The sequence below is a fragment of the Mesoplodon mirus genome (assembly GCF_964341445.2).
Source record: "Mesoplodon mirus genome assembly, chromosome: 9".
NCBI lineage: Eukaryota > Metazoa > Chordata > Mammalia > Artiodactyla > Ziphiidae > Mesoplodon > Mesoplodon mirus.
The window spans coordinates 34,446,058-34,459,165 of NC_138985.1; positions in this window are offsets into that span (position 1 = coordinate 34,446,058).

Consider the following 13,108-nt stretch of genomic DNA (forward strand, 5'->3'; position numbering starts at 1 on the left):
AGGAAGTAGCTTAAATGGCAAAGACATTTCACCCCTAGAGAAGCATATGTGGAAGTGAATTTTGAATCTCATGTTCTTGTGTGGAGAAATCAGAACATAAATCTGGATCAGGAGAATATAATGGTATGTGATATATCACTCAGGATGTCCAATTCAAAGTTCCAACCAAGACCCCTGACACTGATCTTATTGTACCACTGGAATGGCTCCTTGAAACTGGGACACAATATCAACCTATAACAAAAGAAGAGGACATTCTGGACCTGTCTTAACATGGCATTGAGTAAAGGCTGAAGACAGTCCAGTGGAACCTGACCTTCCAGGGACTGTGTGATAATAGCTGCCCACCAATATCTAAGTCTCTTCAAAGACACTGCGCCATACAGGAAAGTGGATGTAGCAATGCACTGTTTCATGAAAATGTTGTATTTGGAATAAGGTCCATGCAAGTCCAGGAATAATGAGTAAATTTCATTAACAGGTAGTGCAGAGGCCCAGGGTATCGCCTTCTTTTGCACTGCCACCTCTGTTTCAATAGACACTTATCTGGGGAGATTTTCAACGCCCACCTGACCACAGATGTCTTGACATGATATGTTGGTGTCATTGGAAGATGGACTCTGACACATTAAAACCATGCTCAGCGGTGGCCCTAAAGCTAAGGGCAATCCTCCCAGAGACAGTGTCCATTGAGGTTCACATGAATCGGGCTAAGCTCTGTAAATGCAGAGTCCTGGGCAGTGATTAAAGTCATGGCTAGTTGGTGAGAGACAAGAAAGGAGCACAGGTCAAAGATCAATGACAGGAAGGGTTGGGGAAGTCACTGAATGGACTGAAGGGTGGGAAAATCTTTTGGAGCTCCCTTGCCCACTAGTAACAGGAAATAGGTCATTGCAGGATCATTGCAGCTACGGTGGCCAACCAAGAGCAAAGCAACTGATTGCCTGCCACATCTCCTTTCAGGAAAGAAATGAGAACTCTCGCAAAAATGGAGACCTGAGTGGCATTACCGGCACCAGCTGTCCCGGAGGCCACCCGCAGACTGGAGAGCGACGCGGGGTACACGCAGCCACGCAGCACCCCCTCGGGCCTCTGCACATGAACCAGGCAGTCCCTGGAGGATCGTGACAGCAGCTCACCCCGCTCCTGCTCAGACTGCCAGCAACCCCTGAGCGCCGAGCTCTGCAGCCACGTGTGCAAGCTCGCAAGCACACGGGGTAAAGCTCTACTAGGGTGTAACTCATGGGAGAAGGCAGTGGTGGACAGGCTCTCCCAGCATTCTCCCCTGGAGGGGTCCTCTATGCTCTGCCACCTCTTCCTTGCTTCACTCTCACCTCCACGGGACTGACCTCCTTAAATAAAGAGGCAGCACCTTCTCCTTACTCTTGGCTGCCTTCTCTGGGGAACCCAGGCTGGGAAGCCCCAGTGCCTACCCCATTTCCTGCCATAAGTCACCGTCTATCACTTGCCATGTGTTCCTTCCCTCCTGCTACTTGTCTACTCTGAGTTTATGTGTTTATTTCCTTGATGATGGAGACTAGCGTTCATGGATCTTGTGTTCTCAGTGCCCAGAACAGTTCCTGATGTATCGTTCGTGGTCAGTAACATTTGCTGAAGGAACAGATAAGTCCTCCAACAGCCACCAGAGACTAGGGCTCCAAGGCAGCTCGAGTCCCATCCACTTTCTCTTTCAGGAGGCCAGGAAGGTGACATACAGGTGACACATCAGATGACCCCTGATGTTCTGCTCTGAGATCCCACAATTCCAATTAGCTCCAGCCAACCTCACTCCCCACTCCTATTGACCCTGACTCTTATTTCCCTAGAAGGAGCTGCCTGGCCCCTGTGGATACTTAATTACAAATGCCCTGCCAGAGCTCACCATTTTGATGAGAAGCTGTTGGTCCCCAGAGGCTCATACAGACTCCAGCTTAGTGGGAAAACTTGTCATAAACTTTGGAATTGCTTGAGCACCAGCTTAACAATCAAGGGGGAAAAGAAAACTATGTTTAAACACTTTCATTTAAATAATATTAAGTGATTTGCCTCTAACTGATAAATGATTAATAAATTTCCCTTTCCAGAGTGGTTTTAATGATGCAACTGGAAATCTCTACTTGCACCTTAAAATAAGTTGCTTTCAAGTGGAAGATAGACAATAGTTATTTTGCAAGCACAGATGCCTCCTGACATAACCAGATGGTCAAATCCCCAAAGTCCTCCCAACTCAGGCAGAATTTCCAAAGGATTATCAGGAAAATGGAGAGTTGACCCCAAGAAAAGAATCTCAAAATGACCTTACTGAAAACCTTCCTGTTTGCCCCAGCAAAGGCAGGATGAGCCCCAAATCCCAGCGGCCTTCCACTTTGGGCACTCTCCTGGGAAGCTGCCTAAGGTTCGTCTCTGGAAATGGCCGGTTGCTGCCTGCCCTTGGTAAGGCTGCCTTTTGGCTCCCATTTGGAGACCAAACAGGGATTTATGCTACCTTAATACAAAGTTTTGTCCAGTCTGGGAAGAGAATAATTCTTAATAGAGGGGTAACTGTGGATGGCTGATCTGACCAGTAGACCTGCCTGGGGCTGGGGTCCCAACACGGTCCCCAGTTCTACCCTCTGAAGCACAGCTTCTTTGTAGAATGGAGATGGGAAGAACAAAGTCACAGGATGGTAGTAAAAATTAAACATGACCCTCGTCTTCCAAAATCTTTTTTTTTTTTTAATTATCATACTAAGGGAAGTAAGTCAGACAGAGAAAGACAAATATCATATGATATCGCTTATATGCAGAATCTAAAAAAAAAAAAAAGTTACAAATGAACTTATTTACAAAACAGAAACAGACTTAGAACAAACTTATGGTTACCAGGGGGAAGGGGAAAGGTGAGGGATAGATTGGGAGTTTGGGATTGACATGTACACACTGCTATATTTAAAATAAAATGCCTTTCCATGAAAAAATAAATAAATACATTTATTTTATTGAAGTATAGTTGATTTACAATGGTGTGTTAATTTCAGATGTACAGCAAAGTGATTCAGTTATATATATATATATATATATATATATATATATATATATATATATATATATATATATATATATATATATAATTTTTCAGATTCTTGCCCATTATAGGTTAATACAAGATGTTGAATATAGTTCCCTGTGCTATACAGTAGGTTCTTGTTGTTTATTTTATACACAGTAATGCAATTCTGTTAAGCCCAAACTCCTAATTTATCCCTCCTCCCACCCTCCCTTTCTCCTTCAGTAACCATAAGTTTGCTTTTTATGTCTATTAGTCTGTTTCTGTCTTGTAAATAAGTTTGTTTGTATCATTTTTTTAGATTCCATGTATAAGTGATATATACTTCACTTAGTATGATCATCTCTAGGTCCATCCATGTTGCTGCAAATTCATCTTCCAAAATCTCAGGTGCTATCCAAATGTAAGTCTTCTTGCTTGACTATCACCTAACTCTAAAGGGGGACAGGAATCTGTTTCAGACTCCAGTCCTTGCTCTTCCTTTTCCCTTCTGAGCTCAGTTTCCTCATCTGTGAAATGGGGTTAGTAACAGCACCTAGCCTATAGCCTACAGCAGTGTTTTTAGAATGAGATTAACTACTAAGTACAAAAGTGCTTGTAAGTGCCTGGCAGTGCCTGGCACAGATAAGCAACACACAAGTGTCTGTTGTTATCACTAGGAAACAATTGAAAAACTTCTCAATGTTTTATGCAAAACAAACAAACAGAAATAATCCTTCAAAAGGATTGTTCCAAAGCACATTTCATTCTGTGAATCTAAAAAATAGCTCTTTAAATCTCACTCTGATGCCAAATTTTCCAAGCATCTCCATGACCTTCCTGTAACTATAAGAGTTCTGGAATCAAAAGAAAAGTAACAGGACCTCGTGGGATGTATCCCTTGTATCTTCTTCTTCTCACTCCAGCCTCTTTCCCCAAACTCACAGCACAACCCAAGCTACCCTCTACCCCAAACATAAAATAAAGTGCTTACATACCACAGAAAATGCATTACTCTCCTGTGTCTCTCTGCCTTCATCTACGCTGCCCTCTCTGTCTGGATTATTCCTCTCCCCAACAGCAGCTTCCAAAACAGTCCTTAATTAAAATTCTGCTCAGTCATGACTCCACAATGAAAGCTTTTCTCATGTCTTCCTCTGGATTAGTGCCCCGAGTTTGTAGACACCACTATAATTTCTTCAGAGAATGTATCTCACTATTATATTTTTTAATGCTGTTATCTTTATTTATTTGTTCTATTTCTCCATGGCATATAAAGCAAGCAAAGACTGCTTTCTTTGCTATTATCTTTCCTGTGTACTGAAATCATGATGAGGTTACGTTATGAGATTTCAGTTTATTATAATTGAATATACCATCACATCAGTGCTGGGTTCAGTTTTCTACAACATGATACCTCAAAATAAGGTAGAAGTATGTTTCTGTATTTCACAAAACAAAGTTCAGAGATGATCTGCCCAGGGTTGTTTTGGAGGTTCCACAATCATCAGTGACTCAGAGTCCTTCTGTCTTTCTGCTCCATCATCCCAGAACATGGCATGGGTTTCCAAGGTGACTTCATAGCCCAAGATGGCTGTGGGTGCTCAGCCATTATGACTGCATTCCTCTGAGCAGGAAGGACATCGCTCTATACCTTTATGGTGATTTTCAAGAATTCTTACACGTTTCCCCTAACTTTTATGCAGCAAAATCTTTTCCATGGCCACACCAGCAGCAACTGAGTCTGGGAGATTTTGTACCAGAGTAAAAGAATGGTTATCTTAACTGAAGAATGTGTAACTGATACAGGAAGCAGCTAGTAATCAATGTCATGTGACTGACTTAGCATGTCACTTAGATTATTTGCTTACAGGAGTCTTACCTTCAAGACTGTGAGGACCTTGAGGACACTATTTTTAGTATCAGGAGAGTCAAATTCAATGCCTTGGCACCTAGGAGACATTCTGTTTACTGAAGGAGTGATTAAGGATGAATAAATAATTTAATCAACAAACAGATGTTTGAAATTTAAAAACAGACACTTTGCAAGTGCCCTTCAGTATTCTCATTCTACTTGAGCTTTTTTCAATGATTGAATCTAATATTTATTACCATGGAAAGTTTAACAAATTGCTCAACAGGAGATCTGAGACTATTCTGACATTTTAAATGAGAGAGATTTTTTCTTTGCCAACATTACAGGGCTATAAATTTTCATTAGTTAAGTTTGCCCATTCCCTAATGTGAATGTGGTGTGTTTTCCTTTTCAAAGGTTAATTGTGTTTTCAAATATCTACTTTTCTGCTAACTCGCAGAGTACAATATTTCAACTTAGTGACCTCATTCTTTTCCATATTTTACTAGCATTTATTCTAATCTTGTTACTGAGAGTTGAACATAATGTTCCCAAATCTAACTCGGCTGCTTTCAAACGATATTGACTTAAATTTATTTTGAAATTCTAAAGCTTTTGCAAGAATATGCTATTTCCTTTCAAATGTAAACAGGTGCATTTTATTGAAACTCTCAGCTATAAATAAAATGGTGAAGGCAAGGCATAGATTTTTCTAAATCTTTAGGTTTTGAAAAACGCAAGTGTAGAGTGCTAAATTTCAAACACATTTTGGTTTGAAATTAATTACTGATTCAGATCCCAGGGCTTTTATCATCTGTGCATATTTAGCTAAAAATGCACTTGGAAATGTGACGACTTTCATGCATCATTAAGCACTATAAATAATTAACAGTTGATTATTTTCTCTTTTAAGATGGCCTCAGTTATAATTCTGCCTCAGTGATGAGATTGGCCTTTAGGTTAAAATGCAGTTGCATTTCTATTTAGAAAATCGTTCTTTACTTAGAGAGGATAATAAATGACACTGTCAAGCTTTATGCTTTGTAAAGGGCGAAAGGCTTAGCCAATGTTATATAAACATTAAGTGAAAACATCAATAATGATTGTAATCATGCAGTGTTCAAATTGGTGTTTTTAGTGGCTGACCCCTGGGACCCTTTGCCAAGCCACTGATTGTAACTTATAAACAAGGCACACCCCAGTGTGCCTCTGGGCACACCCCAGAGAGCCCAGTGCTCTCTCACTGAGCCGGATGATAGCAGTGGCCATGATGAAACCAGGCCACAGAGAGGACCACCCTTCCACCTGCTGTCTATCCACAAAAGGCTTCATTTCCTTTCATTGCAGCTTCCTTCCTGGAGAGTTGAGCAGGATGTGGAGAACTCATAGAACTTATGCTGAAAGGGGTTGAGATTCTTCAGATGGTGAATACAGTTCTCCAGTCTAATGATAAACTTTCTAAGTTGTATCCACCTTGAAAGGAGTCTTCGATAAAATACCATGTAAGCTTTTGTGACTAGTTGAGTTCATAGTTCAGAGAAAAGGACAAGAAAGTAAGTTATTCCTGGAAAGAAATCCTAATGTCACAGTGCACATGTAGCTAAATAAGATTTTAGGAAGCCCCAAACACAAGTTCACTCCTCCCCACAATTAGGCATTAAGCAAAGCTTCCATTTATGCAAGACACTAACCTCAGATGTAAGTCTCCCAAGTCCCCAAGACAGAAGGTCAAAACCCAATTCAGAACAGCCAGACCAACCTTCCACTAGTTTAACTAAAATAAAATGTTACTTGCTAGTCTGACCTCTAGTTCATTGCATAAAGAACCTACCCATCACCCATCGCCCTTTAACTGAATCTGAAAGTACGGTGTCAACATGGGCTGCTTCAGGCCACATTGCAGGTGCTCAGCTGGGCTGTGGTAACTGGGGTCCACACAACCAGCAGAGAAACTTGGCCTGGAATTGACACCCCACAGTGGTCAGAAAAGCTTCCCACAAGTGAATGGAGAGAGAAACTGACTTGCAGAATTTGACAATCCTATTTCCATTAAGCTCATTTGATCCTTTTAACAGTCCAGTAGGGCAAATATGATCATTTCCAATGTCCAAATTGGGATATGGTGGCTTAGAGAGGTTTTAACTTAACAATTATAATATTTGTCAAATTCAATGTCAAGGACTCTGCAGTTCCCAAGGATCTGGGGAAGATAGATGGAGAAGAAAGGAAAAAAATGTGGCTTAAGAATTAAATAAAACAGGGACTTCCCTGGCAGTCCAGTGGTTAAGACTCCATGCTCCCACTGCAGGTAGAAGAGTTTCCATCTCTGGTCAGGGTACTAAGATCATTCATGCCACATGGTGTGGCCAAAAGAAAAGAATTAAATAAAACAATTACACAGACCACATCACTTGTAGTAAGCAGATGCTGAGATAGTGGAATAAAATAAAGGCACGAAATGCAGACTTCAGCCTATTTTTCTCAGAGAAAACTTTTCAGTCCAGGAATCAGAAGTGTTCCCACCCACGTCTCAAAAAATCTGAAGGTATACTTCAACCTGCAAATTATGAAGCACTATTCTAATAATGTAGATGTTTCACTTTATTGTATATCCATCTTGTAGAGATGGTGAGCTGAAAGGCTAAGAGAAATGCAGAGTGTGCTTGAAACCTTATTTCTCCCCTGGGCCCTTCTGGACTTACTCTGCTCTGTGGGTGGTTTGACTTTGCTCATATAATATGGGAAACATATAAATCTTGGAGCCGTGAAAGTCTTCAGGGAGGTATTGACTTTTCATGGATGTAATTATTTTATGAATGATCACAATGTTTTAAGCCTTCGAGTGATATTTCACAGAGAGTTATGGTGTTTCACTGCATTAATATATTCTGGACCCTTCAGTCCTCAGAAAGTTCCAGAGCAGAGAGAGCAGGCATTATAACTGCCAGACTGAGCACAGGGAAACCTGATATAAACTAAGTAGAGATGACACTTGGAACATATATTTGGACTCTTTGTTAACCCAACTCAGGCCTGGAAATGGAAAATGGATTGATGTGTTATAATAATAAATGTGTATTTCAGCACACTGACAGCTGAAAGGCCACAAAGGACCCAAATAGCTTCCTCTTTCTTACTGTTACCTCTGCTTCTTTCTGTGCACCTGATTATTCTTCTCTCCTTCTTCAGAATATTTTTTTAATTGAATAGATTTTGAGAGGATCCCACATCAAATGGTGGAAAATTTGATGGTTACATTTTATGTATTTTCTGTGCAAACAACAAAAAATGCCAGCCCAGGCTGAGACTGCAGACTGCAGGCTAAAGATCATGGTCTCAGGCAGGGATTCTGATGTGGTTGGCTCCAGTGCAGAGTCCAGTCTTAAGCTTACCCCTCACCACGGGCTTCACGGGGTGGGGGAGACTGGCAACATCACCCTGCGTCCATTTCTCTCCCAGAAACAGAGATTGTGACCACAAGTGATCTCATTACTCAAGAAGCTCACTTACAAAACTCCAGATATAAGTTGTTTCTGCAGAAGATGGTGACCTGGGTATGACTATACCCAATTTTCCTCTTCCCCCTAACACAAAACAATTGAAATGAAGAAAGAATATCAGAAAGAGGAAGAAGCTTGCCAAGGGCTGAAATGAGGAAAGGGAATGCTAAACATCAATATATTTCCTCCCAGGTGGCACAGATGGGGCCAAAGGGTTAAATTTTCCTGGTGAATTTTGAGAGGAAATCCCAGTGGAATCCCCAATGTGAAAGACCAGAGGTGGGAGCAGAAGACAGGTTCAACGTTCTTATTTTATATGAACCCACTTTGTTCTCCAGAGATCATCAATAGCTAGAAATGGCTATATAAAGTTGAGTTGCAAATGTACCAACAGAAAGCATGTGAGTATGGGAAATATTCTAGGATAGAATGTCTTGAGCATGGGAAGACTTTTCTCATTTGAAAAACATTGAAATGTGTATCCTCCAAATGCCATGACAGCCCACCTGACTCCTGTGGCCAATAGCAGGAGCAGAAGAGGGCAGGAAAATAAAGACGAAGTCCAAGAAGAATCCATTCTTATGACTGTGGGACCAATGGGACATGGGACATGAAGAAAGAAACACCTTTTTTAGAATTCTTACCCCAAAGTATTTCATTATGATATCTATAAAAAGCTATGAATCAGAAAAGGGAGATAAACATACCATCATCATCAGTTAACTAACACCTCAAGGGGCAGCAGAAGGAACTATCCCAAATGTCATGGCTTAAAACAAAAGCATTTATTCAGTTCATGGATCCTGTTGGTGAGTGAGAGAGGCTAGGCTCTGTTTCTAAGATTAGCAGGTGCATTCACACATCTAGGAGTTGGCTGGCTATTATTTGGGATGATGGAGGCAACTTGCCATATATGGCTAACCACTTAGCCAGCTACACGGGCCTTTTCCCTGGAAGAGGCAGAGCTCTGGGAGAGAAGTCCAAGGCCCCTTGAGGCATAGACTCAGGACAACACAGACCACTTTTACTTTTACTTCTACTCACCAAAGCAAGTTACAAGCCCCATCCAGATTCAAAGGGTGGAGAGTAGATCCCACAGTTTAATGGTTGGAGCTACAAGGTAACATTGCAGAGGGTGTGGACACAGGAAAAAGTGAGTTTTGCAATCAATATACCAGGACATAAATATATATTTTTTAACTTTTAAAAAGAATTATTTTAACAATTAATTGATAGAAAGTATCTACTTGTTCTGTGAAGGAATATTAAAAAAATATGGATCCTCTAAAGTGAAAAAATAGATGAATGAGATGTTAAGTGAAGAGACAAGAGATTTTTAAAAAGAGGAGAGTGACTTAAGGAAAAAATAAGTAAATGTTGTCACATCATAATTTAAGATTCTTGTAAAAAGTGGTACAAATTATAATCGGTGATGCAGACAAAGTCAAGTCTGGGAGTCTCTTACTGAATAAAGACAAAAGGCCGATATGAGTAATAATTAGAGGAGAAATGATAAAAAGGAGCCCTGAGGTCAGAGCTGTAATCTCTCCATAGTGCCTCTGAAAAGTGCATGACATAAATGAAGAGAAACACTAATAAAGATTGAATAGGGCTTCCCTGGTGGCGCAGTGGTTGAGAGTCCACCTGCCGATTCAGGGGACACAGGTTCGTGCCCCGGTCTGGGAAGATCCCACATGCCGCGGAGCAGCTGGGCCCGTGAGCCATGGCCACTGAGCCTGCACGTCCGGAGCCTGTGTTCCACAATGGGAGAGGCCACAACAGTGAGAGGCCCACGTACCGCAAAAAAAAAAAAAAAAAAAAAAAAAAAAAAAAAAGGTTGAATAAAGGAACATATTCTCAAGCTGAGGAAAGACTTAAACACCCTAGTCCAAACAAGTCATTGAATATCAAGAAACATATAATAAAAACAACAGAAACAAACTAATGTATAATGTTCCATTGTATGTACACACCACAGTCTTTTATCCATTCATCTGCTTATGGACACTTTGATCGTCTCCATGTCTTGGCTACTGTAAATAGTGCTGCAGTGGCCATGGGAGGGCAGAATTCTCTTCCACATGCTGATTTCAATTCTTTCCGATATAGACAAAGTAGTGGGATTGTTGAATTATATGGTAATTCTATTTTTAATGTTTTGAGGACTTCCCTGGTGGTTCAGTGGTTAAGAACTCACCTGCCAGTGCAGGGGACAAGGGTTCGAGCTCTGATTCGGGAAGATCCCACATGCTGCAGAAAAACTAAGCCTGTGCATCACAGCTACTGAGCCCACATTCCACAACTACTGAAGCCCACACACCTAGAGCCCATGATCCACAACAAGAGAAGCCACCACAATGAGAAGCCCATGCACGGCAATGAAGAGTAGCCCCTACTCGCAGCAACTAGAGAAAGCTTGCGCAGAGCAACAAAGACCCAATGCAGCCAACAACAACACCAAAAAAAAAAATTGTGTGGTAGACAGAATAATGTTCCCCACCCCCAAAGATGTCCAAGTCCTAGACCCCGAAGTCTCCATACGGTTTTCTACAGTGGCTGCACCAATTTTCATTTCTACCAATGGTGCACAGGGTTTCCATTTCTCCACATCCTCACCAACACTTATTATCTTTTTTCTTTCTTTTTTTTTCTTTAATAATAGCCAAACTAACAGGTGAGGTGGTATCTCAGTGTCGTTTGAATTTGCATTTCTCTGATCATTAGTGATGTTGAGTAACATTTTGTATATCTGTTGGCCATTGGTATGTCTATTCAAGTCCTTTGCCCATTTTTAAGTCAGCCTATTTTGTATTTCAGTTGAGTTCTATGCGTTCCTTATATATTTTAGAAATTAATCCCTTGTGAGACAGATGATTTGTAAATACTTTCTCCCTTTCTGTAGGCTACCTTTTACTCTATTGTTCCCTTTACTATAAAGAAATCCTACTATTTGTGACAATATGGATGCACCTGGAGGACATTATGCTCAGTGCAATAAGTCAGTCACAAAAGGACGAATACTGTGTAATTTCCCTTATAGGAGATATCTAACATAGTCAAACTTATAGAAACAGATCCTAGAATGATGGCTGCTAGGGGAAGAGGGAGAAGTGAGAGTTGTTGCTCAGTGGGAACAGAGTTATAGTTACACTAGATAACCATAGGAATAAACCCTAGAGGTTTGTTGTACAGAATTGTGCCTGTAGTTAATGGTACAATAGTGTGTACCTCAAAATGTGTTAAGAGGGTAGATGCATGTTGTGTTCTTAGCAGGAAAAAAAAAAAGCAAAGGGACACAAGGATCTTTTGGTTGTGTTGAATGTGTTTATTATGTTGATTGGGGGAATGATATCATGGGTGGATTCATTTGTCCATACTCATCAAACTGTATATATTAAATATATGCAGAGTACTCTATATCTCTTCTACCTCAATAAAGCTATAGAAAATATTATTTCAATAAAAGTGAACAATACAGTACCATAAAAAACAAATTAGAGAAAATATGAAATTAATGACTTTTTAAACTTAGAACATTCTAGTTAACAAATAAAATTTCATTCCCTTAAATAAACACTATAATACAAAAGTCACTAACAACAACAACAACAAAAAATTGAACGCAAATACATGAAAAAGTAGTAAGTCTATAGTGAGTTAAAGACAAGATCTTTCAAGCTTACAAAGAATAGATGATTCCCATTCCAAATCATGAAAGGGAATTAAAAAATAAAAGTTGAATGTCCTCCATTCTCTTTTATAAATCCAACATAAGGCTGGCATCAAACCTAGTCAAAGCAGTTCAAAGAACACTGTATCTTCAAATGTGCATGCTGGCATCATGCCTATAATTTGAAAAAAACATATTTTAGCTTTATTTAAAAATGGAAATGTATGAAGACTGTGATATAATAATTCTAGAATATTTTAATATTTTAATATTAGCAGAAAACTAATAATATGTATCATCAGACTAATAATTAAAGGGAGAACAAAGCATTTGGTTGTTTTAATTCTGAAAGGGACCTCATAAAATTATGTCTATTACTTGCAAGTATTTACTAAATCAGTAATAAGTTCATACAACCTTAATGGAATAAATACAACTCATGTAGAAAAAACAGAAATCATAATTAATAGAGGCATCATCTGCAAGTGTTAGACAGCACTAAAATTATTTCTACCACCACTGTTGTCTAATACTGTTTTGGATATCTAGCTCTTTACAAGTCAAAATATAAATAAGAGGCATAACTATTAAGAAGGGTAAATAATAACCATTCCTTATAAATTTAAGCACAACAAAAGAACACACTGAGGGTTCTTAGAAAGAATGAGTTCATTAATGAGGTCATATACTAAACAAATGTTAAAGTAACTGTTATTCATTACAGCAAGATGCATTTTTCAAACACAAACTGTCCTTTTCAAAAAGTTTCCAAAAATTTAAAATACTTACAAATATAATTCAATAGGAAATGTGCAGAACTTATGCAAACAAAATTATACAATATGACTGCAGGAAATAAAAGTAGATTAGATGGGTAGACATATCAGGTTCCAAAATGTGATTTTTCCAGAGTACGGATTTATAATGCTATAATTTTAACAACACTTTGATAAAATCACATTAAGATTTTCCTGCAACATGTCAAGGTTGTTCTAGATGTCATCTGTAAGAAAGACTGGAGAGGATGGAATGAGAGTTAGGTTTTGCTCATGTTGAAT